Consider the following 27845-nt stretch of genomic DNA (forward strand, 5'->3'; position numbering starts at 1 on the left):
GCAGCATTACAAGTATCAAATTGCAGGCCTTAAATGTCATTACATATATTTTAATGGCAAAGCCACTTTTCTATTTCTTCATTCCATCTACAAGAAGAAAATGAAAAGGGGCAACAAAAATTTGGAAGGCCATTTATGGCGCATTGAGCTGATGGATAGGGTATCCATGGCCATGACCCTTTATAGTGGTCTCGGATCATTGCATTTTATGTTCATAAGTTAAAAAGATTTATTTTGCATTTTCATTGTCAAAAATCACACACTCTGCTACATCATATTACATAATGCAGGTGAGACTCAAATGTATGTGTACATCTTGCTTGTGCTATTTGCCTATCCCATCATGAAATGAACACAAACTTCACAATGATTCCATTGAAAACCTGCTACATATCGGTGTACACAGTTACAGTAGTTAATTGGACATACATGTAGTTTCATACAGCATGTGAATGCACTAAATATTTAATGAATGCATGAGTAAATACAAACATGGCATGTAGAAGTATTAATTGTAGTTTATGAATAACTAATCAGGAGTTTCATTTTTATAACCTTTGATTCCCCTTCCCATGGTTTCAGTTGTTATTAACCCGTATTCTGAAGTTGTGGCTAAATTATGGCAAGCCGAACATGTCAAAATTGTTTACTGTTGTTTAATTTCCCTATTATTAAATTGCGGAAGAGAGCAACGAAGTTACTGTTCCCAGACATTAACAATGAATTGAGCACCAAATGTGCTGACAAATGTGACCTACCACCCCCAAACCACCAATAAGTTGGCAGGTAAGGTTCTCTGTCAATAGCCAAAATACAATGTAGTAATTTTGTCAAAAAAGAAGAAAAAAGCTTATCTGAAAGAGTAATTCTTCTTCTTCATCCTGTAAAAATTTGAAGGCACCGAGATTACACAGTATGCACATCTTATGCTTGAGTGAACCCCAAACTCCAACCCTTGTTTTGTTCTTAGTTTTTTGCTCTTGCTGAATTTCCTCTGCATTCAATGAACTACTTGTAATAGGTATTGTTGGTCAATTTTAACATATATAATTTCAAAGCTTAGGAAATGAATTTTGAAGCTCAATATTCATCTCAATATTCATATTGTTTGACTTATTGTTGGTTATGGAGTGGCAGGTCACAAATTGAACTGCTACCGTAAGAGAATTGTGTCACAGGTGGCTATCCATAGTTCAACCACAATTTTATACCATAGTTTAGATCCCCTCCCCCAACCTAGTACAAAATATGGGCCAAGTTCTCTTATTTTCATCAGGTGTCATCATCCTTATTCCATCCTGTGTCGTTGACTCAAATTTCTGAGGGTTTTTTTTGTGGGAGTGGAGGGACATATTTTTTATGAGAACTTTTTTTTCTCCATGTTCTTTCAATACATGGTAAATTATTGCTACCATTTTAAGAAATTATTGTATTCGATCAATTTTTTTAATGCATATGAATTTTGAAAGTTTTCCTTTCACAATGATCGTATATTATTGAAATGATATTGGTGGTATAAATGGTTTTTAATAATCATCTACAAGCAAAATTTCATGCTTTTGCAATATACAGTTATTTATATGAAGAAAATAGATCTATACATGTACTTGTTTTATCATATTTAATAAAGCAAAGAGAAATGTAAATTCAGTTATGTCACCCATTTATGTTTTTATTATGACAATATGCCACTGTTTATTTTATATGTGCATAAATGATTATACAGGTAAACTTTCTGGAATTCAAATATTTGCCTCCAGTTAAAACAAATTTCTCGACATGGGGCCTGGTCTTACAAAGAGTTACGATTGATCCGATCAATCTTAACTCTATGGAAATCCATCAGTGTTATAATTTTTACTCAAAGAAATTTGCACGATGTCCCTTGTAAAAAAAAGAGAAGCACACTGAATTTTCAAGAAAATGATGAATGTATGATTGAACATCTAGAAAATATTTTGAAAAAACATGTATTTTAGATGATGACGTTGCTGGCTTTCCATAGTTGCAATTGATCAGGTCAATCATAACTCTTTGTAAGACAGGGCCCATATAATGAAAAACTTGTTACATATTTGGTTGCAGTAGTTTGAGTTGAGCAAAGCTACCTGTATATTGTAGTCTTCTTTCCTTCAAATAATAAGAGGCGGGAGAGATAGGGGGCAGATAGAGAGATAGAAGAGAGATGGAAGGGAGAGGGGGGGGGGGCAGGCAGAGAGAGAGAGATGGAAGGGAGAAACTGAGGGGGGGGGCGAGCAGAGGCAATAACTTGCAGATTAAAGAGGGAGATAGGGATGAAATAGTATAATAAATGTATGGCAGACTGAGAGAAGGGGAGCAGGAAATGAACAAACAGGAGAAAATTCTAGCAAAGCCCTAACAACATCTTAACATGTACATATGCACAAGAGTTGCAATAAGTCAATATAATATCACTTTTATTATGTTATGAATTATCATTTTCTAGCTTTTGAAGCTAAATACGTGGATGTATAAAACATCTGTTAATGTTTGCTAATTCTACAAACCTTTGTTTATTACAAAAGCCTATTGAATACTATGTTGAAAAGGTTAATTATACCATTTTTTAAATTTCTATGATACAGCAGGTAAATCTGTACTACTGACCATCATATCATATATGCAAAAAAATGAAATTATCTGTAAAAGGAATGTCATACAATTAATTTATGGAAGTATCCACTAATTCCAAGGATGTCTTATTATATTAAAAATCAAGAGTTATAGCAAACCAAATTGTGAAAACTGTATGTAGACTGTCATTATCTTGTTCAGAAAGGGGTGCCCCGGTGATTATACCTGTTTTATTTGGGCAAAACCCTACAATTTATGAACATGTGTGAAATGTTAAACTAGTTTGAGGTGTTGGTCTAATTGCTTATTGACCATTCAAACTTTTGGCTTTTTGCAAACACTATTCACACCAGTGCTAAAAAGACATTGTATATTCAAAAGAAATAGAGGATGGTTACACAACAATTCAGTATTTGCAACATACATGTATCACTTCTGATTTGCCCTTTATTCAGGGTTACATGCACCTGTCATGATTACATAATTACAATACATAACATGTCACATTATTGTAAAGAGGAATAACAAAGCTTTCCGATACCATTTTCACCGCGATTTTCACTATTAGAGTTCAGTATTAACTTCCATAAAACTTGAATCACATTGTTTCTGAGGGGTAAATTATATATCTAACAAATTACAATTTGTCATAATAATGATAATTTTCAAAGTTCCATGACAACATGGCAATGCTGGGGAGAAATCTTTCCTACAACTGCACCCGTTTAAGATGTGTAAAGCTAAACAGATTTATGGAAAACTGCTAGAAATATCTTTGATTTTTTTTTGCTTCAATTATGAATATTTGATCTAAGTTATGACTTAAGTGATTTCCAAGAGATACCTGTTTTTAGTAGATGTTGCAAAGACATCTCCATATCTGAGATGTGAGACAGCAACCAAATGCTCTCTATAAAAGTGAGATTGTCATATTATCACCAAAGTAATATCTCAATGGTAAAGTACCCCATGGTAAAACGTAGGTGTAATGTAAAATTTAAAAAAAATTACATATACAGCCACAGGTCTGTATATCATGATTACTGAATTGCCCAATAAAAATGAACATTAAAAAAAATGTAACAGCTTCCCATAAATACAGTTGACACAACATCTGCTCCTGCAACAATTGCTCCGGGTTTTAGTTCATCTAAGATATAGGGTAAGGGTAATGGTTGCAATAGGGTTTTAGGTTTAGGGTTCGGTTTAGGAAAGGGTATAATGTTAAATCCAAGGTTGAAGTTGGTCTTTCCATGAGTGTGCGGAATTCAGAGTGGAGCAATTGTTGCCGAAGCAAATGTCATGGAACCTGAACATTTCACAAATTATCACCTCTCAATATCACTGCATTGTTATTGTGCCATAATGATGTTCATAATAATCCTCATATTCACTTTTCATTTTTGATAATGAAACGATGAATCCTGATGGCAATGTCTAGACTGAAGTCCTTCAAGAGAATCTTGTCCATCCGCTTCTAGAGTATCACATTCCTCTTTCCTTCTGGCATTTCATTATCACTTGTGTTATCTTCCATCTGCTCGTGTCACACATGATATTGACAATTGCTTCAAGGGCTCTTGTTCATAGTTTCTTTTTCTTATATTATCCACAGGATTTCATGATTTCATTTAGAATCAGCTCGAGGTTTGAACGGGTCACTCCATACCCTCATACCTGTAAGAAAAAAAAACAAGAGGACAGACATGATTTTCAATTGTAGTCTGTGTTAATTCAGCAGCAGCCATTTAAAATATTTGTTTGATCATCTCCTGTCCATGCTCATATTTTTACATTTACATGCTGAGGTCAACCTTTCATACTGATAATGAAATTATGCAACATTTACATGTGTATAGTGTTTAATACAATGTTTTTATAAAGCGGTGCATACTATAACCCTGGCTTAAGCATGGCTACCAGGATTACATGTTTGAGTATTGAAGGAATTCCTTCCTACATGTACCAGGTGCCCTTTTAGTTTTACTTCACTCGGATGGAAAGTGACAAATGCAGATAAAATGTTGGATGCACTGTACATGTACATACATGTATCATGTTGGTGTTAAATGTGAAGTTCACCCTGATGAAAAGTCATTTGTAAAATTACCAGAAAAATAAAGAAAAATGTTTTTGAAGGTTTAAGAAAAGTCTATTAGAGATGAAGAAAGATATTAGAATTTGAATTCTTAGATTTGTGATGTCATATGAGAGCAGCTGCCCAATATGTTACATAATGCATCTGTTTCATAATTCCAAGTTTCCAGCTTAAATATTTTTTTTTCCTTTCAGGAGTGGGCGTGGATTGATTTTTTCATAAATATACTGAAGGTACAATAAAAACAATTCACATTTTAAAAAAAAATGACATTTCATTGCTCCGTGTAATTTACAATACATGGAGAGCTGTCTGCATATGATGTCACAAATCAACAAATAAAACTTCTAATAACTTCTTTAATCTCTGATGGAAATCCTCAAACATTTACTAATATTAGTTATTCATGTTTCTGCTATTTTTACAATGAAGTTTTTGTTGGGATGAACTTCCCCTTTAAGCATACTATGAAATCTAAGGTCAAGAACTATTCTACAAAATCATCTCATAAAATATTGGTTTATGTCTCTCTGCAGAACTAGTTTAATCAAACAAGCTCTAATGAATCTAAAGATCTAAAATATGTCAGGGCAAAAAAGACACAAACAAGTGCCAACTAACAAATGTCAAATACCAAATAAAATACCCTTTTTTTCTTCATACATAATGCCTCCTAGAATTGTTTTTCCTCCTCTATAAAGAAGAAGAGAAAAATCATCAATCATTGTATTGTGTATTTGTGTAATGATGATACCGTAACATCTGATATCATGGCCTAGTTAAAATAGTTTTGAGGCAAAAAAATCAATTTGTGCACTTTATTGACCATGACCACATGTATATAGTCCAATGGACAATATTTTCTGGAGCAAGCAAAATAAAAAGCTCTGCCGCCCCCTCATCAATCTTGAATTTCAATCAGTGCCAATCATATACAGGAATGGTGTAACTTTCAAACAGGCTAAGTGCCCTCATTTTAGAGGTTATTCTCAAAACACAGAGCTCATGAAACACTTAAACCATATTTTCTTTCATATACAATACATGTATGATATAAAGCTTAATTGAATTTATCCTCATGACAAAAGGAGATCGACAATGTGATGTTCAAGGGGATACACAACAAATATGAAACTATGTACAAGAGAGAAAACAAACTATTCAAGGAGCACAGATACAGAGAGTAAAGAATTTTTTTCTCACAGTATTCTTAACTTTTGATATTTTATAAGAGAAACACACCAATCAATTTGAAGTTCTATACAGTAAACCTGGAAGTGATTTCACAAAGTTGAACACGACTTCGCAAATAAGTAGTTGATAGGGTGACCAAATGTGCGAATTGACATGTTATTTTTTTCTGTTTTGGCTTTAATATTCATGGTGCATATCCTACAGTATATTTCATACTTCCAATTTGAAAATATAACATTTTTCATTCAAAATTCTCAATAAGAAGTAGGTTGACCCTAGTCACCAACCATTCGCAGCAAAGTTGTGTTTAAAGGTATAAATACTTCAAGGAAAAAAAAGGAAGGGAGAAAATAGAGAATGGGGAAAACAGATGGCATAATCAATGAATCTGTGAGGGATGCTATTCATGGAAAGCCAAGCTACCAAGAGCAAAACTGTTGTGATGAGAGAAAATGGAAGAAAAAAAATGAGAGAAGAACAAAATCAATGATGGTAACAGAAACAGCATCTTCCAGACACTTGGCCAGTGGGTAGGGTAAGATTAGGTCATAGTCTGGGGGTTATATGAATAAAAACATTGAGAAAGTGTACAAAACATCTATGAACATGGGAAGATGCAGATTCACACAGGAGACAAAACCAATTTTATAATCACTTCAATCCCTTTTCTATTGCATGAGAGTTTCATTTTTATTTGCATTCATTATAGATAAGTTCATCCCTTAAACAAGAGAAAAAAAATATACAATTGTTAAGAACCTTTATAGCATCTCTCCAATTTGTTGTAAATTGCCCCCCCCCCCCAAAAAAAAGTGTTGAAACAATTCTAATTTACTATATTAAGAATGTGTGTAATCAAAATTGTCATTATCAATCAATAAATTGTATATATAAATTTTAAATTTGCAGGAAAATCTACTAGGTCATTACAAAAATATTTGTTTTGGTATAAATCAATTCCCATGTTCGGATTGTGACAAAAATTTCAAAATATAATTAATTTGGGGTGACTTTCTGTCTCTGAATCCCTTTTATGTTCAAAGGGGGAAACAAATTATTAAGATAGTGCTATACATGCACAAACGAAAAATTTAAGTTTGGAAAAAGAATCAACACACAAACACAAAATGATTGGTCACTACCCATTCTGGTATATTAGACCATGTAGATTGTGGGCATGCACCAATATCATACATGTAGAAATGATTGAAGCTTTATTATTTTCATTGGCAGGAAGTAATTCCTCAAAAATCTGTGTGCACCAGAATCGGTAGCCAAGCTTAGCCAGGGTAATATCAACCTGTAAAGGTTGATATGTGCGCTAAATAAATAAGCTATGTAATATTATAACATTTTTTTTGCTTTAGACAGGCTTTAAAGTGAATACATGTAGCTTTTCACATACATGTCTAAAGCTGGGGTTACAACGGAAACCAAAAAAGCTGCGAATCCATCCAAATACAATTATTCAGGAGCTTTTTGGAGTTCTGTATTCTATTCTCCCTCCACGAATGTGAGTAAATTTGGGAAGGATTTGGGAATATTCGCAATAGGAATTCGGCTCATTTTGAAATGTTCAAAACCAACCGATTGCCCTCCAAATTACAGTCCCGAAAATGGCCTCCACAAATTTCCTTCTGGCCTCATTTGGGATGTATTCTGATGGCACTCGGTTCGGTTTAGATAAACGGATGCATACAGAGTATTCTGGGCAGATACGGAACTCTTCGTATCACTTGGGGCATAAGAGTCTGGGCTTGTTGCATTTGGCCAAACTTGTTATGATTCAGGTTGTCAATTCTGAGCACCTTTGGCTCGATTCTTGCCACCATTCGGGGGGCATTCGGCTTTATTCAGGTTGGCAAAAATTTGAATCAATTCTCGTCAATTCTGCGCTGAATCAGGACCCATTCAGGTCCCATATCTCTAATTAGGGAGCTCCTTGGATCGGAGACGAATAAGTTACAAATCCACCCAAACCATCCAAATCAGGCCATATACAGGCAAAATCGGTCTGAATTTATTTGTGAGAAACTGTTTCTGGTGTAGCCCTAGCTTTACTGTAAAAAAAAATCAAGTCATTTGTAGGGTATGAACACATTTATTTGTGCATGTATTCAGCTGGCATACTTCGTAGAATTATTCATCAACATGTTTACAATTTGCACCAATACAAAACAGCATCAGATGAGGTACATTCTAGTGGTGAGGGTATCAAGACAAGCTTGGACAATGAAGTATCTATCCCATCATCCTTTGGGATATCCCCCTCGCTTGTCAAGATTCTTCATACAACACAGCAACAAGTCATGATAGGAATAACAAATGAAGGTATATCATCCCCACGGACATGCCGTGTTTGTTTGACAAGCTATACAAAACAAGCTCTGGAAAACTCCTTGAGCACAGAGACTTTGATCTTTTCTTGGGAAACTCAATGCAATCCAATAAATGTTTACTAAATATAAACTTCTAAAGTTGGAGAGTCTAGAAAGCTACTTCTTACACCCTCCAAAAAACCTGAATCACATGTAAATGTATTTCCTTTCTCAAGTGAGTTCAAGCAAGAGTTGAAGATAATGCTCTTCGAGTTCAAGTAATACTTGATTCTTGAACACTTCATTAAAATTCTAGCAGTGTTCATAACTTCTGGGATTCACTTACAGACTATACAAAAAACTGTATCTTTTTTCAACAAGTGGAATGCCTCTGGCTAAGCATCTCACCTGCATCACGCGGTTCAATATAGCAGCAGTGCTGACTTTGAAAACTACTCTAACTCGCACAAGATGTTCAGTGATATATGGTTACTCTTATGTTCACTTTTTATGAACTAGACCAATAAACTTACAGAGATATGATGGTTATTCAACAAAAAAACCCAACATGGCCAAAGTTCATTGGCCTTACATGACCTTTGACCTTGATCATGTGACTTGAAACTCGCACAGGATGTTCAGTGATACTTGATTACTCTTATGTCCAAGATTCATGAATCAGATCCATAAACTTTCAAAGTTATGATGGTAATTCAACAGATACACCCAATTCGGCCAAAGTTCATTGACCTTTGACCTTGGTCATGTGACCTGAAATGTGCGCAGGATGTTCAGTGATACTTGATTACTCTAATGTCCAAGTTTAACGAACTAGACCAATAAACTTTCAAAGTTATGATGGTAATTCAACAGATACCCCCAAATCGGCCAAAGTTCATTGACCCTAAATGACCTTTGACCTTAATCATGAGACCTGAAACTTGCACAAAATGTTCAGTGATGCTTGATTGCTATTATGTCCATGTTTCATGAATCAGATCCATAAACTTTCAAAGTTATGATGGGAATTCAACAGATACCCCCAAGTCGGCCAAATTTCATTGACCCTAAATGACCTTTGACCTTGGTCATGTGACATAAAACTCATGCAGGATGTTCAGTGATAATTGATTAACCTTATGTCCAAGTTTCATGAACTAGGTCCATATATTTTCTAAGTTATGATGACATTTAAAAAACTTAGCCTCAGGTTAAGATTTCGATGTTGATTCCTCCAACATGGTCTAAGTTCATGACCCTAAATGACCTTTGACCTTGGTCATGTGACATGAAACTCTAATAGGATGTTCAGTAATACTTGAGCACCGTATGGCCAAGTTTCCTGAACTAGGTCCATATACTTTCTAAGTTATGATGTCATTTCAAAAACTTAACCTCAGGTTAAGATTTGATGTTGACGCCGCCGCCGGCGTCGGAAAAGCGGCGCCTATAGTTTCACTCTGCTATGCAGGTGAGACAAAAATGGAAGAAGAATCCAAAAGGTATTTTTATTATGAATCATGAAATAACAAGAATATCTCAAGCATTTCAGATCTATTGAACCCACCCTTACCAAAACATAAATTGTTTGTGAAGAGTTGATTTTAGACTTTGACATTCCGAGATCAGATCAAAGAAAATATAATTTTTTGATCAAACACATTCCAGAGGAATGGTTAGACGTTCCTTTTTTATATAGTGTAAACATTCATGATTCCCTAGTTTCCTTGTTGCTTGCTATTAAAAAGTATAAGATAATGAATGTACCTTATATCCCTGAGAACAGGTATGATTCTTGGAAAAGTCAAATTACTGATCCTGAAGAATCCATTTGGGAGAAGGTTCATAATGGCAATTTCACTTGTACTATTGACACTAGATTGCGCTCTTTTTATTTTAAAATATTTCATAAAACAATAGCATTGATTTACTTTTTATTCAAAATCAATAGAAAGGAATCTCCCGACTGTGTATTTTGTGAAAAGGAAGAAGAAACGATTGTGTACTTATTTTGTGAATGTATGAAAGTGACTCCACTTTGGAAATATGTTACAAATTCATTACAATGTAACTTTAGGCAATGTTATTAATCTTACAAATTTTGAAAAACTGCTTGGTATAATAACTGATGTTTGTAACTTAAATTTTATTGAATGTGAAATATTACATATATATTTTTAAATTTAGAGGTGATACTCCAAATGTTGAATCCTTTAAGAATTTTATCAAATCTCAAAGGGAAACTGAATAGTATATGGCCAAAAAAGAAACAAGCCTGCTTTATATTTAAAAAAATGTAGATTTGAGCTTTGAAGAAGTTTACTTGTAAAACATGTTGATTTTTTTTAAACCCCACAAGTACATGGCTCATTACCTGATATATTGGTTGTACGTATGTGTTCAGACTCTAATTGTTTTAGTTTGTTCTGGATTATGTTACTTGTCACTTTTTTTTCTATTTTCTAATCTTTATCAATATTGTTGTTTTATTTTTGTTTGTTTGATTACGATCATGTCTGATTATGTAAATATTTGTGATTTTTTGTAATTGATTATTTATGAAAACAATAGTAACATAATTAAAAAAACAAAACAATGGTAGAACAATTATTTTCCAGAAAAAGGAGAGGAAATAAGACACCGTTCTCATTATACTTTCTAAAACTGGTTTACTGGTATCCGGTTCAGAAAACCAGTTTGAAAGATCACTTTGCTAGCGTTCCCATTTGATCACCCAAAAGTGGTCTTCAAAACCATTTCACCTTAAAGGGGAATCCAACCCAAATATAAACATGTTTTTATAAGAAAAAGAAAAATTAGACAAGTTGATAGGTGAAAGTTTGAACAATATTGGACAAACAACAAGAAAGTTTTGAATTTTCAAAAGTTGTAAACATTGGTAATCACTATACTCATGGAGACTTCAAATTGGCCGCATATGGGATGTCATTGTGATGTAAGGCAAGGACTACTCTTTCATGTACTCCACTGCATATTATGACTAAAATGTCATTTTTCCCAAAAGTTTTATTTCAAATTATATTTTTCTTTTATGAGGACATTAACAATATACCACCCGGGTTATATTTAGATTACTGCCCCAGGCAAGTGGGTATTTAGGAGAAAACCACAAATCCCTGATAATAAAGTACATGGCCTATGGGAAAGTTGTCCTTGCCCCTTGTCATAATTTACTTACCCAGTTGCCAATTTGGAATTTACATACTATTAGTGATCTCAATTTTTAAGCAGCTATAACTTTCTTATTGCTTGTCCAATTTCTTTCAAATTTTCACCATTCTGTTTAATTTATTTTTCTCCTTCGATCCCAACACAACATTTTATGGCCAAGGCTGGATTCCCCTTTAACCGGTCTTGTTGCTATGGGAGCACTGTCAGTGGGGTGACATGCTTCGTGCGAAATTTCAAACCGCAGCGTAGGCATTCCACATACAGAGAGTGAAGTAGCGCGCTCAAAATGAGTGAACATCGCTTCTCGAAGAACGGTTGTGTCCTCAATCATGCTAAAATGAGTTTAATCCGGCAAGGTGGTCTTAAAACTACATCGCGAAGTGGTTTTCTGAACTGGTTTAGACCGTTCTCATTACATGTTAAACTAGTTGCCAGTACACTAGTTTTAGGACAATAGTGAGAACAGTATCTCTGTCTGTTCCCCTCCCGAACTGGCCCTCCTAAGTCTCCTGTGACATAATCTTTCACCTTATCTTGATGTTATATGTTAGAGAAAAAAAAATTGAAAAGGTTAAGTGCCTAAAGAGCTACATAACTACTTCGAAAACACAGTGAATGACACAAGAGGGATGTTGGTAAGTGGACAAAACTTCTTGTAGTCTTCACCTCATCCATAAAGGATTCCAGTTCATCCATAAAAGAAAAGATTTTGGAGTCTAGTATTTTTCCTAAAAAGAAGTCAGGTTAGCAATACTACTGTATAAACCTGTATAAAGCCTTGCTGAATGGTCATCAATGTGAGTTAAACTTGAGTATTATTGCATGTAAATATTACAAAAGGGTAGTAGTCACTGAATGCATAATAATCTATCCTGACTGTCAGGAGTTAACTTGAAATCCAGTGCCAGTCAAGATCATGTCATGGGGGAAGGCATCTTCCCCATCCCCCCCCCCCCCCTGGTCAGAAATATGGTAAAAATAGGACATAAATTATTTGAGTTTTAAAAGCCCATCTCAAGCTGTAGTAAAAGATCAATACCAGTGAATGTAAATTACATGTACATGTATATCATCTATCATTCCAACCAATGTGTAGAGGTCATTGGATGGGTTTTTCAGTTGTTATTCAAATTTGGCATCTAGCAACCTCTCTAATACTTCTTTCATAAACCCAATTACGTGGATAATAGCCGCATAATTTGGTCATAAAATCGGAGGAGGACCAGAGTTATCCGCATTATTTCGATGCTGCTATTATCCACATAATAGCAGCATCGCGACCAGATTTTAACTTTATAAACGCATTTCCAAAGTGATGCAGATAATTGCCATGGTGTGGTCACAAGGTCACCCTTTTCCAACGCAACCCCATCGGAGGGGGCGTGTGCAGTTCCTATGACATTTATCCGCCTTAAAATCCGTTCCTAAAAAAAGTGCGGATTATTTTCAGAGTTTGTGAACGCAATTTTCATTGAATTATCCGCATTACTCTTTATTTTAGGCAGATAATTGGAGGATGGGTTTATGAAAGGGGTATAAGTAATTTTGGCATTTAATAGCAACCTCTCTCACTCTCTCAGTAATTTTTATTTTAAAATAGCCCTTGAGCACTTACTTTAAAAATTCATTTAAGTTACAGACAAAGATTATATCCTGAAACTTCAGTCAATTCCATGCTTGAGAATGGATTTTATAAACAAGCTACAAGTGTAAGATACATGGATATATTCATTATCCAGCACCCTTCAAAATAAACTTTGATGAAAAAATTAGTAAATTTATCTACTAATTCTTATTCCATATCCTATACATCGTAACAGCTTTAGGGCACAAATCGCAATAATTGCACACACTTCTGGGAGGTACATACATGTACAAACATTAAGCTGTCATGTCCACCCCAAGAACAAATTGATTTGAAAAGAATAAAGCCAAATCCTCACACCAAAGTAAAAAAAAAATGTCTTTAAAATAGATCAAAGTGTAACAATTAGTGACAATCAATATTTTCCCACAGGAAAACCCCTTCCACTTCAACTAACAATCGGGTTTAAGTTCCCACCCCCATTTTCCCCAGGAGAAATGTTAAATGGCATCACTACCTAAAAGCATCTACATGTAAATACCCCTTAAACATCTTGGAAAGTCCATTTCGGATGTTTCAAAGACCTGTTTGCATTCTTCAAGGACTCTCACACGTGTGACCTGTATTTTAAGTATATTCTTCAACATTTTTATTCTGTGGAGTATCTTTCCAATATCCTTACCCCTTAAGAGGCAAGTCCAAGAATTCGCGCGCGTTACGTATGGGACATTTCAGAGGCTTCAATGACCTGAAAAATAGTGTTAATTGACTTTGATTAGATTGAATACCCTCATGATGGTAGACATCTAGGAGAAGAATAATCATGGAAAAAATGGTGGCATATGACCTCGACCTTGACCTTTTAGAGAGAAAAGATGGCCCGTTACGTATGGGACGCAGAAAAAAGACAATTTTTAAAACAATTTTTACAAGTTGAGAATTCTCTGAAAGTATTTTATTTGACAACTTGTAACTCAGTGTGATAGAAGTCACAATACTCTAGTATATCTAAGGCAAGTTTCATGTCATAAGCCAAATCCCTCTAATTACAGACTCTAATTAAACAAATTAATGACATGTTACGTATGGGACAGTTACGTATGGGACATTTTGTCCCCATAGAGAATGTACACAATTTCCCCCAAAATTAAGAAAATTGAAATAATTTAAAATATGGAAATAACAAAAGAGTTTCTGTCTTTTAAAATGTTCTATTGAGACATATTTGATATGACTGACAAGGAAATTAGCCATTTCCACATTTTTTCCTTGTTTTTCATGGTTTCATGAATTTCTTATGTATTTCTATTGTTTTTTATTTTATTCATATTTTTCCATTTTCACAATTTTTTCGCTTCAATTGTTTTCATTAATCAGTATTCATAACAAATCAGTCTTTAAAAACTAAAGAAAAGGTAAATAATCACTTTTTAGAGCACTCTTGAAATTTGTTTTTCTCCATTCACTTTGTACACAAATCTCCCCATTGACATTGTGTGTAAATGTCCCATACGTAACATGTTGTCCCATATGTAACAATTATTTAATTAACTTTTAATTAAAAAGTAAACTCTATTTTTGAAACTTTTTGGGTATAACATTTTCATACTTTATAAATTAGAACTTCCCAGAGATGCAACAATACAAGTATTGTATTATGAGAAATAACTTAAAAAAACATCCTCAAAATGTTACGTATGGGACATTCCGCCCTTGGACAAGACCTAATTTGCATAATTAATTAGATGACATCACTTCTTTTCCCCCAAAAGTAATAAGATGTTAGGGGGTCCATGTCCCACCTATGACTAAATCTCACAAGTTTTGTTTTTATTTTCTATGAGTTTTTATAATTGTCCCATACGTAACGCCCATTTTACCAATTATGCAAATTAGGTGCCCCAAATTAGCATAAATATGCATATTATCAAATTTTTCTTAATGAAATTTTAAATTTCAACATATGGGCTTTCTTACCCCACCAAAGATAATTTCTTAAATTAAAGATGAAATTTTGCCTTCTAGGGTGACCTTTTCTTGGACTTGCCCTAAGGCATTTCTGTCTCTTTCTTCCTCTTTTCCCTCTTTATGATAATGGACCTGTGTAATGACACACATTTTCCCTGAATTTCTTCTTTTTTTATTCTTGTTTACCGTATCTTTAGTGGGGGGGGGGACGCTCCACTATTTTATACTGAAAACGATGTCTGTTTTGCTGCCTTCACTCACTACACACCCCTATCTTTTCTCTCTCTTTTGTTTAGCTTTAAAAGACAAAAAAATACATCAAACTTGTGGTGGGTATTACAAAACAACAGAAAAAGCAACTAACTGTATCTCTATTAAGCTGTGGAAGGACTAACAGGGGCTACATGTATAATGGCACTCCCCCAAAAAATTCATGCTATTTTTCTAAAATGCAAAGTAGATAATGAAAATAACTTTTGAGGTCAATGCATAAATATAGCATTGACTGTCTATGATTAAGGCTGGACCATATGATTTGCTTCATGTATATGAATGAATTCATCTCAAAAGATAAAGGGTGATGAATTTTCATTCTACTTTGGACTGATGGTTGTGCTTGCTTTTTGAAGGGTCTGTAATAATTTTCATTTAAATAAAACAGTGACAAATGTCAGGAAAAAAAAAGCAAAATGTATTTTTCGACTGGCTGTCTGATGTAGCTTCTAGATGATATCCAACAAAAAATAAAAAGGCTGACCATTGATAAAGCAGAATGAAAATGAAAATAAAATAAAAACAAAAAAATACATTGCTTTACATTCTTCATTCCAACCTACATACAATTGGATAATGTGGTACCAAAGAGAAGCAAGTATAGTATCCCAGGGGGGCCACTTCAACTGAGTGCACACCATGCGCGATCATAGGGTCTCCACAAGCACCCTAAACATGTATTTTCCAGATTCTGAAAATGCACCCCTTAACGAGGATTGGCGTGTGAAACCCTTTCCTTAAAGTATTGGAATCAAAACGATACTTTTGGCAAGTACTCCCAGAATTGAACCCCTAAACAAGTATAGCAATATTTTAATTGTTATGTCACGGACGTCGGTGGTTAGTCACATCATTGGGTTTTTATTACAGCCCACACCTCGCGCAAATCGTACTCTAAACACGTAGTGTTGACTCTTGGGGCAAAAAGGACATCCTTTATAAAACATTTTTAGTCTTAATTTTTTATACCCTCGCAAATTCGACCCTAAACATAAACATATAGCTTTCCTAGCAAAAATATATACCCTTTTTTCATTAGTTTAGTGTTTTTTGACACCCTTATTTAACGTGCCCTATCTTGAAAAAGACATCCTTTTACATGTTTTTTGGGTCACGCATGGTACCCACTCGTCAATGTAATTGCCCCTATCCCCCAGGCAAGTACCTAGTTCAAAATACAGTAAATGGGAGTGTAGTACAAAACATGTACCGTACCTTGAATTGAATATGTATTTTTTCAAACACCTAAAACTTCTGAATGTCAGATTTTTTAAAAGTCTATTTTTCTTCACTTTTTCTGTTTCGCTGAAGCCATTTGACAACCTAAATAGGTTTGCTCTTTAATAGCAAGTCTTGCCATCTCAAAAAAAAGGATGTTGAAGGATTACAGAACATTTCAAAGAGTGACAGGAAAAGCATTAGTGCATTTGAGCAGAAAGTGTTGAAGTGGTACAGTATGCAAGGATTCAACTCAAGCCTCATGATTGATAACTGACAATTACAAACACTGATGTACATTGCTGGTCCACTCAGAATCCATAATGTGGATAATTTGTCACATGTGAGAATAAGTTCAAGTGGGCAAGAATATCCATGCATGGGAAATGGTAATGTTGTATTTTACATTGAAGATGGAGAGAGAGGGCACTGGGCATGCATTCATGAATTGAATTGAATTAAATTTGAATTCATCCTGTAAATTGCCTATATGTAGTCAGATTAATGGCTGTTGGAATAGTTTGTGTACAATATTTCTGCAACTTCTACTTGGTAATAGTTTGCTTAAGGACAAGTCCACCCCTAACATAAATTTAAATTTAATAAAAATAAAAATTACAATGGGCATTACAACATAAAATTTCATCAAAATCGAATGTGAAATAAGAAAGTTATAACATTTTGAAGTTTCACTTAATCTTATAAAACAATAATATGCACATCTTGGCTGGAATGCAAATGAGGGGACTGATGATATCACTCACTCACTAACTCTTTAGTATTTCATTATATGAAATGAAATATTTAAATTTTCTACTCATTGTCATGTGAAACAAAGTTTTATTCTTCCATGGACATGTGGAACTACCATTGTTTAGCATTTTGGGGTTTAAGTTGGTCATCATTTTCAAATCTGTTAAAATTGAAATATTGTGTAATTCAAACAACAAAAAACAAAATAAATAGTGATTGGAAGACAACATTGACACTCTCATTTGCATATCACTGAGTTATTTTGTGAAAAATAAGCGAAACTTTAAAACGTCATAACTTATCAAATTTAGATGAAATTTTCAGTGTCATGCTTGTTTGATTTTTCTCTATTGATTAAAATCAACATTTTTGTGGGGTGGACTTTACCTTTAACTAGTTTGTGACGTCAACACATTCAGTTCCAATGTTGAAATACTTCATAAGTGCATGTCAGACCCCAATATCTGGCTGAATTCATAAATGTATCATTATTTCTACTTCTATGGTGTGTGAGTATGTGTGTGTGTGTGTGTGTGTAGGCCAATGACGGATCACTATTTTCTTCACAAGTCTACATTTCTGTTAGAGGGATGCTCTGGGCTGAAGATAATTATGAATACAGAGTAAAATTCACAGAGCAAAATGCTGGAAAATTAAAATTGAATAACAAATTTAATTTTTAATAAAGATTTGCATTATTCAGGTGAAACAGTTCTAGGTGTGTCTCCATGAATATTCATTAGGTGGGCTGATGATGTCATGTCCCCTAAAAACAAATGAATTTACAGAGGATTAAGTGCATTAGTTATTTCTTGCTGCAACTTGTTTCATCATAATGGAGACACATCATTTTATACATTTATAAAAAAAATGAACCAATTATGACTTTATGTGATAACATAAGAAAAAAGAAAGTGGGAATGTGAAATCATGAGCCCAACTGATAGAACTGAACACTAGAATAATGCAGATTTTTAACATTCAATAACTAATTGTTATCAGACTTTTATCAAATTTTCAGCATTTGCTCTGTGAAGTTTACTCTACATGTCTTTTTCTATAAAATTATTCTTTGGCCTGAAGCATCCTTTTAAAATAGGCACGCGACTTTATATTAGAATGGAGAAGTGTAAAAATACATTATGTAATATATACATCCGCTGGAATAACAGTTCATTACAGCTGACATGACTACTCTGGGTATATAAGAATGATTATTAATATGTTTTAAATTCTACCAAGGTAGTTTAGTATCACATGTGTCAGTACAAGAACTTGAATGGGCCCCTTATCATACAGCCACCTGGATTGGCTAAGAAGTACTTTTGTAATTGCTATTTGGTTCAAGTAACCAAATCAGTTAAGGTACCGTTAACCTATCAAAGGGATACTCCGGGCTGAAAATAGTATGATGTGAGAAAATAAAGTAATATCAGACAAGCATTATACTGACGATTTCAAGGAATTAAAAAAAAAGTGATGGCATTATTAAGTTTGGCATTAAAATGATGCTGTGCACGTCATCATGAACATGCAATGAGCTAACTGATGCCATAAAATTGAAATCCCCACCTATTTTTTTGTATTTTATTATCTGAAACTATATTGATTCTAATGTTGTCCTCCAAGAATGAAAAGAAAAAAAAATAGATTGACTACTGAATGTGGGTAAAGATAATCATTGCTTATTTTGTTACAAGGGAGACACATCATACACACATATGAGAATATCAAATAATTATGATTTCGTATAACATAAGAAAAAAAAAAGTGAGGGCATGACATAATGAGCCGACCTAATTAATATTCATGACAGTGTATATATAAATCTTTCAAAATATATTGCTGAACTTTAGAATTCCAGTAAATTTGGTATACATGTATGTAACATCATATTTTGATGACATATTCAGCACTTTGCCCATTGAAGTTTACTCTAGTAATTTTGAGCCTGGCCTGTTTAAGTCTACACCTTTCAGCAGGTACATGTATGTCACCAAGAGTCTTTCACATCAACTCGTCTACATTTCTACAGTTCTGTTTCGTCTGTAATAAATGGATGTGCAAGAATCCAGCTAAAAGATGAGACCCAAACTTTTGATACTCATATGCCACATTGGCAATTTACAGGCATCTTGGGTATACATAATATTGTACAGAGGGACTCTACCAGTGCTTCCTCCTTGTTGCACATTAATAAATACCATGAATTCTAATGTATCAACACTAAAAAAAAACTCACCTATACATAATGGCCAGTGTACTCTGAGACTGGTTTGATTTAAGCTATGGTCTAAAATTGTGGATTAACTACAGATAGCCAATTGTGACACAAATCTCCAACAAAAGAGAAACTTCAATTCATCAACTCAATCTCAAATCATTTGTAACCATCTGGGTATGACATTAAAGAATGCAGAAATTTGTCTTCACTGTAAAAGAATGAGGAAACACCACAGTAAATGTAAGATACAATGTTAACACAATTTTGATATTTTTGGCTAGCCATAATTTTAGACCATGGTCAATTAAAGTTAAACTTGACTTCAGAATAGAAGCCAATATGTCCATGTTATCAACTAAATGTTATGTTGACACCAGTCTTGAGGCATAAAGGCACCTTGCCCAGTAACAAAAAAGTTAGGGATTAATCGTACGCTTGATTTTCACGCTTAATTGCACATTGTAGTCAATACAATAAATCGGAGAAAAATGTTCTACGATCATAGCTAAGATTTGTGTTACGGGCACCAGATTTTAAAACTAACCTCCAGGCTGTATATCTTTCTGATTCACTCCTTTTCGTGTCTCCCGTTGTACTTGCTCTGCAATGATCAACAAGAGGAATGATTCATTATTAGTGTCAAGAACAGGCACTTTGCTTTGATATGTACATTACGCAATGTTTAAGCCAAGCACTTACATGTATGAAGGAAGTTCAGAACAGACTGATCAACACTCTGAACATCAAAACCCTCTTTTAGACTACAGGTAATCTGATACGTCATTCACACATTACCAACTTTTAACTCCTCAAATGTACATTACAAACTTTGCCTTTGATTATATTTCTGGTCTTTAGGAGCTGTGCATTATAGACTTAATTCTAGTTCTACATACACAAAAAGTACTATTATCATTACTACTACTACTTCTTCTTAAGTAACTACTACTACTACATGTACTGCTACCACAAATACTATTACTACTACTACTACTATTACTACTACTACTACTACTATTACTACTACTACTACTCCTACTACTACTACTACTACTACTACGACGACGATGGCGACTACTACTACTACTACTACTACCACTACCACCACCACAAATACTATTACTACTACTACCACTACCACTACTACTACTACTCTTACATGTACAGATACTACATGTACAAGGCTGGGGTGTACTGAGCCTCAACATATGAATATCTAGAGACTGTGGTATTTGGTTCACGTGATTTTAATCACGCCAGTTAAGTCGCTATGGTTACAATTTGAACTTGTGTGAAGATATCAATACTGATATAGAAAAACAACTGGACTAGCTACTAATGGTTGTTACTACTACTAAGGTAAGAGGTGTAACACAGGACCATAGCCAGGGGGTGGGGGCAACTGAACCAGTAGTAGTAGGGGGGAGGGGGAACAGTCTGCCCCCCCCCCCCCCCCCGCTTGTTATGCCACTGACTACTACTACTACATGTACTACTAGTACTACTGCTACTACTACTAGTACTAATACTGTACTACTACTACCACTAACATTACTACTATTACCACCACTTCAACTACTAGTAGTACTTCTATTTTTCTACTGATACTGCTACCACTAAAGTACTACCACTTCTACTGTTTTATTACTACTACAACTACTATATTGTTCTACATATAACGGTAACCGCTAGAGTTGTGCTGGAATGTTTTGATGAGGTTTGAACCATTGTTTACGCACAATAGCTTGCCTCCCCATGCCTCTGTCTGATCACAAGACTCCAGAACCACAGAACTACATAATATACCACTACTCCTCCTACTTTTACCAGTAATTTCAACATGACATGCTCTACTACCAAACTTTATCTCTTGTCTTTCTACTTACTCCATGAGGATGAATTCATCATTGGCGAGAACACAATGGGGTAGAGAGCAAGGCCTATACATCCCACAAAGCCAGCTATTACTAAGCTGTTTCTTCCTCGAAGCATGCTGGCTATGTATCACTTCATGTGTTGAACTCGATTCCAAGTTTATGGTTTCTTCCAAGTAGCTTTCCTAAAGGCCAGTACCAGTGATGTATATATGTATTGCTATTATCTAGAATTACAGAGAGACATAAGTGAAAGAATGCTCAGGTTTAAACCCATATGCAGATACCTTTACTATGTATGGTCAATCACTCAATTCTGATCTGATTCATGGTGTTTCATTATAACTTTATTCAAGTTAAAGGCAAATGGAAGGCCTGGTTCATCTTCGCACTCCATATAATAATAATAGGCCTAATAATAATAATAACATGAACATTTGTATTGCACCGGTATCCATCAAAAAAAAAATGCTCATGGGGCTATAAAGAAAAGAAAAGAAAAGAAAAGGAAAAAGAAAAGAAAAGGAAAGAGAAAAAGAAAGGAAGGAAGAAAGAAAGCCTACTGAAAAGAGGGGGAAAATAACAATTATCTAAAAGCTTGCGTAAATAACCAGGTTTTAAGAGAACTTTTGAAAGTGGTGATACAAGAAATATTGCAGATTTCTATTGGCAATTTATTCCATAGGAAAGGCCCAGCATGTTAAAATGATTGATGAAAGTCTAAGATAATTACTGACAATCAGTGGTAATTACAAGAATATATTCTCCCTCCCCCTCCCCCACCACCCAAAAAAAAAAAATTATCAGGATTATGAAATTGAAATTAAGTTGAAATTTCAATGTACACAAATAATCTTTACAATGTACATAAATGAGATTTTATGAGCGTTAGACCCTAGAGTCTAACTTTTAATTTCAAGCCTTTTATTCCACAGGTGGAAGAAATAAAATAAATAGGTCTAGATCCTAATAAAAAAGTATAAGTCTAGAGTTAGTTGAAATAAATTCTAATTCATCATAAATATAATCATGGACATATGAAGAGATGGACGATCAATGCTAGTCATTAGATGCTATGATAGTCACTATCACCTGAGATCTAAATGAGAACGTACGGGTGTTTGACAATAGCGACTACCATGACTTCCAGGATGTTTCTCATCATTTACAACCTTGAGACAGTTTCCCTAGACTTGATTTTTGTCACTCAAGGGTTCATTACCATCCTGCCTGTGGGGAATCTACATGTAGGACTATGGTATACCAATGCTGTACACAACGGCGTTGTGTACAGCAATGTACAAAGTGTGCGTTGAACGCACACTTTGAAAAAATTATCAAAATATCACTTTTGTGACCAAAAATACAAATTTCCATACAGTTGCAATTTATTTTTAATTAGTAACTTGGGAATAATTTTTGTATTCACCAGAGTGCTCAAAAGCTTGAATTTTGGGCATATTTTTGTGTACGCCCTCTGTTGGTGGAAAGTACATGTAGTATGGCAAGACAATTGTCATTTTCAATCTCTATTGTCAATTCAAAAAAAATAATAATTTAAAGAGTCAAATTTACTTAAGAGCCAAGTTATATGATGAATCGCTGTAATGAAAACTGAAAATGTCAAAAAATCAAGAATTTGTCCTAAAGAAAAAAGAGAAAATTTGCCAAACATTGCCAACCCACAGGGAGTAGTAACAGAGAACAAGTTATATCATAACCTTGTTCACACAATGAATAAATTTTTATAGCCGATTTCGTTTAAGAATACGCGTTTCAATCAACATGCTTCAGATTTGGAGCAGTAAACTTAAGAAGCAGACAATTTCTGTGATATAAAGTGCGTTTTTATTTGATACCCAAACTTCCACTTGCAAATAATGGCCTCAATAACATCGACAGATACAAAATGTCTAGACGTTAAATGTGCCATATATATCTGGAATATTAAGAAACTTGGATTTATAAATGGGATTATAAATGATCAATCACAATATTGCCTCTATCTCTACAGTATCTTAAAATATGCATAAATATTCCCAAATGAAAACATAGGAACTAAGATTACCAAAGGTAAACAATAACTACACATAGATTTTGGGGGATTTAAAGTTAATTATTATCTTTTGCACACACAATTTGTGACATATCGATACATGTCTAATCACAATGCCAAACTAGTTCTTCAGGCCTTGTTCACGGTCATTGGATAAACATTAATATGAAGAAAATGTTATGGCAATTTCAGTCACCTGTATATTCTATTATCTAACTGATAAATGCAACTGGATGAATGTCCATCTCTTTTTAGGTCTGGTATTGGCAATCAACTAGTATGAATGAACAAGTGTCAGTAAGTGAATTGTACTCACAAACCTTTTTTAATATGAGTTACATGTAGGCCCCTAGGCCTAGCTTTTGTGTTAACTTTCAATTCATTTTTCTCAGGACAAAAACCATGAACTAAAGTACAATATGATATAAATCAAACAGTAAGCGAAGTAAAGTATTAATGCTGACAGGGTAGCAACCGAAATGGAGCGAACCTACTAGTATTGTGAGACTACCACATATCGACCACCTCTTTTGAAACTGACCACCTTGCGCGCGTTAAAATTATTGCGTATTACAAACGATACGCCCAGGAGAGTAGGTGCAGTGTCCATAGAAACGGTAAGAATCGATTTTACGAGAAAAAAAGAAGCAACAAAAAGTAAAAATTTAGTAGAATTAATCAAAATTGTATTGTCCTGACCCAAACCCCGCTGAAAAGTCAAGAAATGCGATAGGAAATGGCTTAAAAACAAATATCCATCGTCAATCATCGAATCATGTGCCGGAGCTCGCAGTGGAAGTAGTGGGATACCACAACACCTCTAGCTTATGTACAAGCTGCAGCACAATCTTGTCAGCTTCCCTGTCGAAGAATACATCACCCTACTCACTGGATCAACATGAACTCAATCGCAGCAACAAGGGAACGGCTACCAGCTTCCACACTGCAGGACAGAGCACCATCGTCAATCTTTCTTTCTGAGGACAATCAAGGCATGGAATACTCTTCCTCACAACAAAATCAATGCCTCTTCTCCAAAAGCCTCCTGCCTGAGACTGGCGGGAGGCCAGAGCTAAATCTGATGGGACTTTTTACTTACACCTGTATATATTTTGCACTGCACGCCTAAACCTGGCCATACACACATGCCAAATAAACCATCTGCAAGAATCTTCAATCCTGAAGGAGGCAGATTTAACCTGAAGAAGAAGAGACAATCATTTAGCATGTTGACGTCATAGAACTGATTTGGAAGAGTATAACTATTTCGTCACCGCGACAAGAATCGGCCTTAAACTTAGTGTATCAAGGGTGGTCCGTTTCAAAAGACAGGTGGAAATGAGCAAATGTAAATTCGTCGTATACGTTGTTCGTCGGTATATAAAATATATACCCAGTTGTTGTGTGTCCGGACAGGTTGTGTGTACGGACGATCAATTTTAGAAAGTCATTTGGAAAAATTTACAAGTGAAGTTTCATCAATTTTTAGTACAAAATGTTAGGAAATATTGTAGAGAGCAAAATAGATGATTACATCTATTGAATTCATATTTTGAGTGTAATCCAAAGACAAAAAAGAAGGCTTCAAAATTATAAAGTGTCCGGACACCCGACCCCCCATCCTACGCGAATTGAATAACAGACTATTCAGAGTCATGTCATGACATGCAACATCATGGGAGTCGGCGAGACGAAACGTCATGGGAACCTGATCTGCTCAATTTTCTGCACATGAAACGAAAACTGGGTAAATTTGATGAATATTTTTGAAGATACAATGCTTAGAAGATTAGGTGGTCGATAAGGGGTAATTCAACCATACTTCGCAACGGCCGACCATTTTGTGTGCACTACGCCGCGAGACTGAGATTCACTGAGAACAAAACTTCGCAAGAACCAATCGATCACAACAAAAATTCCAAGGTATGGGACTGAATGAATATTTCTTTGTATGATGGGGGGACCTAAAGCTACGCACTTTGTTTACAAGCGATGTAAAATATGCCAACTTTTATATTTGAACAAATCATCTTTTACTAATTTGTGGCAAATATTCTAAAGATCCTTAACCAAAAAGAAAATATCACAAAACTCACTAATACGAAAATCCCGTCATGTTTTCCGAACACCTCTTGAACTCGCCGCCCGATATAGAAGGGGTCCTAAAGCTACGCACTCGATTTATCATGCAAAAAAATAATATTTTCTGTGCCTCAATTTTTAAAATTTGCTCAAATTATGATAGTATAATATGAAATTAAATCGAATGTAACTCAAAAATTCTAAACAATTGTGGGTTTTCTCTGCATTTAGAGATTTACTGCAGCCCATGTAGAAAAAATTGAAAAGGAATCGTTCGTCACACTGCAGTCACAGTTCCACACACAGAGTGCGCATTTGCCATTAAAAACTGCATGCGCGATGAGTGGTGCGTAGCTTTAGGACCCGCGTAGCTTTAGGACCCCCGACCATAAAATTCAAGTTACGGTACTCGGCCTCGGTGTGTGTAAACAAAAAAAAAGGAAACCTCACTGTTAGTCCTCCCCTCATTATCACTAAACAGACCATCTGTATCAAATATATCTTAACACATCTAACTAACAATAACTTACCAAAGATAGATAAATTTATCTTACCTCCGCTAAACTCGACTTTCGTTACGTTATTACGGGAGCGACAGCTGTTGAGTTTTCGGGTCTAGCAGCGCCAGCTGCAATTTGAAAATGACATCATTTGTTCGATAACTGTTTTCCATACTGAACATATAAATTAGTCAGTCCAGTGGTTTTCCACCACGGAACTAAAAAATAAACGATTGGTTGTTTTCCCTTTATTTCCCGAGATACATGTATATGTTGGGCCCCACTCGCCCCAGTCAAATTTCTTATCACATTGCACCACTGTTCATATTCCCAAAGTTCCCATAGGCTCACTGCTCCTCTCTCACTACCAACACTAGAGTTAGGCACAACTCTATTGAACTAGTAAATTCTCCATTTTCTCTTGGCTTCTGAAGTCTGACCCATGAATGGGTTATTGCCCTCTTCGTCTTGTGATAGTTTTAGGTATATTTTTCTTCAACATCAAATTCAATTTTCCTATATAATTTTGTTTATCTCTTAATACACAGAGAATCACGCGGATGAAAAGGCTTATACTCGGAGAATTTAAGATGAGATGGAAACATTTCTTTAAATACCAAACTCGAGAGATGGGAGGTCTACTGTTATTTTTCCGTAATGTTTTTCTGGTTTCAAACGAATTATTCTCGCCAAGATTTTTTCAAATATGATTTAAATTTGGATGGTAATGAAAGATTTTTTTATTAAAAAAGAAACATATAAGCGATATGAAATTATATTTAACAATAAGTTTAGAATCGATGGACATATGTATTTTGATAAAAGTATATTTCTGAAAAATATGTATATAAAGTTCATCATATCGTTGATGATGAAGGTGTATTAAGATCAAATAGAGACTTTCAAAGGACAGGACTAAAATAAAGTCGAAATAAATCAACCTCACCAGTTATATAACAATATTCCATTAACATGGAAAGGTTTTTGGAAAAAATATATATATATATATATATACACAGCCATGTTGAATATAAAATTTGAAGAATCATCTGCTTTCAGATAATTTATAATTTTTTGGAAAACGCTATTCGTAGAATATTCTTAAGACAGGAAGTCCACGTTAAAAAGTAGGTTGAAGGAATCTCAAGTTAAATTGTTATATGAGCTTGTATACACTAGAAAATATTTGTATGTGTTTAAATTTACTACTAGCAATGTTTGTGCCTTTTGTGATAAAAATGAAAAAAAAACTATCAACATGTATTTTTCCAGTGCGAAAAAATAAAAAAAACTAAGGAAAAACTGTGGTTCCTAGGTTCTTTTAAACTAAATTGGTCTTTAAAACATAAATGGGGAGGGCATTAACATTGGTATAAAAGATATCTAATGTGAAAAAAATAAGAAAATTAACAAAACTAGAAAAAAAAACTAGCAGAAGAGAGGCGCACATTAATTAGTGGTCAATCTCAAAAAATGGGAAATTTTTACCAATAGAGATGACGAGGAGGCAGGCACGGATATCATGGATTAATAATATAGTACAGGGGGCTGTGTACTTCCGAGGGTGTGGGTGTGGGGGGTTGTGTGGGTGTTGGCTTGGTGTGCGGTGTGGGTGGGTGTATGTGTCCAATTGTGTTTTGTTTGTGCTGGTGCTTTAGGGGACGGTGGAGCCCGGGAGGGATTGTTTTGAAGACAGATTAACCTTCTCTCAGACTTTCAGTTAAATTATGATGCATGCTCATTATGTCTAAACAATGAACATCGATGTACTTCTTTTTATATTAAAAAAACGATAATGTTTTGTTGTTTGTACTATAAAACATGCTTTGGGGGAGAGAAATAAAATATTACTTAAAAAGGAAATCCAATCATTCATTCATTCTCTGACAAGACTACCTGGATATTTCTTTTTCCG

The 27845-nt window shown here is 34.6% G+C and overlaps 1 long non-coding RNA gene across 1 annotated transcript; it reads right to left on the bottom strand.

Moving 5' to 3' along the window:
- Nucleotides 1-3445: 3445 nt before the first annotated feature.
- On the bottom strand, nucleotides 3446-26034 carry LOC121418962. The gene is made up of 4 exons (XR_005970536.1): nucleotides 25985-26034; nucleotides 21305-21519; nucleotides 19963-20019; nucleotides 3446-4272 (listed from the first exon to the last, which is right to left on the bottom strand). It is a non-coding gene; the product is annotated as an uncharacterized LOC121418962 (long non-coding RNA).
- Between the last annotated feature and the right edge of the window lie 1811 nt (nucleotides 26035-27845).

Source organism: Lytechinus variegatus, chromosome 1, assembly GCF_018143015.1.
Source record: "Lytechinus variegatus isolate NC3 chromosome 1, Lvar_3.0, whole genome shotgun sequence".
NCBI lineage: Eukaryota > Metazoa > Echinodermata > Echinoidea > Temnopleuroida > Toxopneustidae > Lytechinus > Lytechinus variegatus.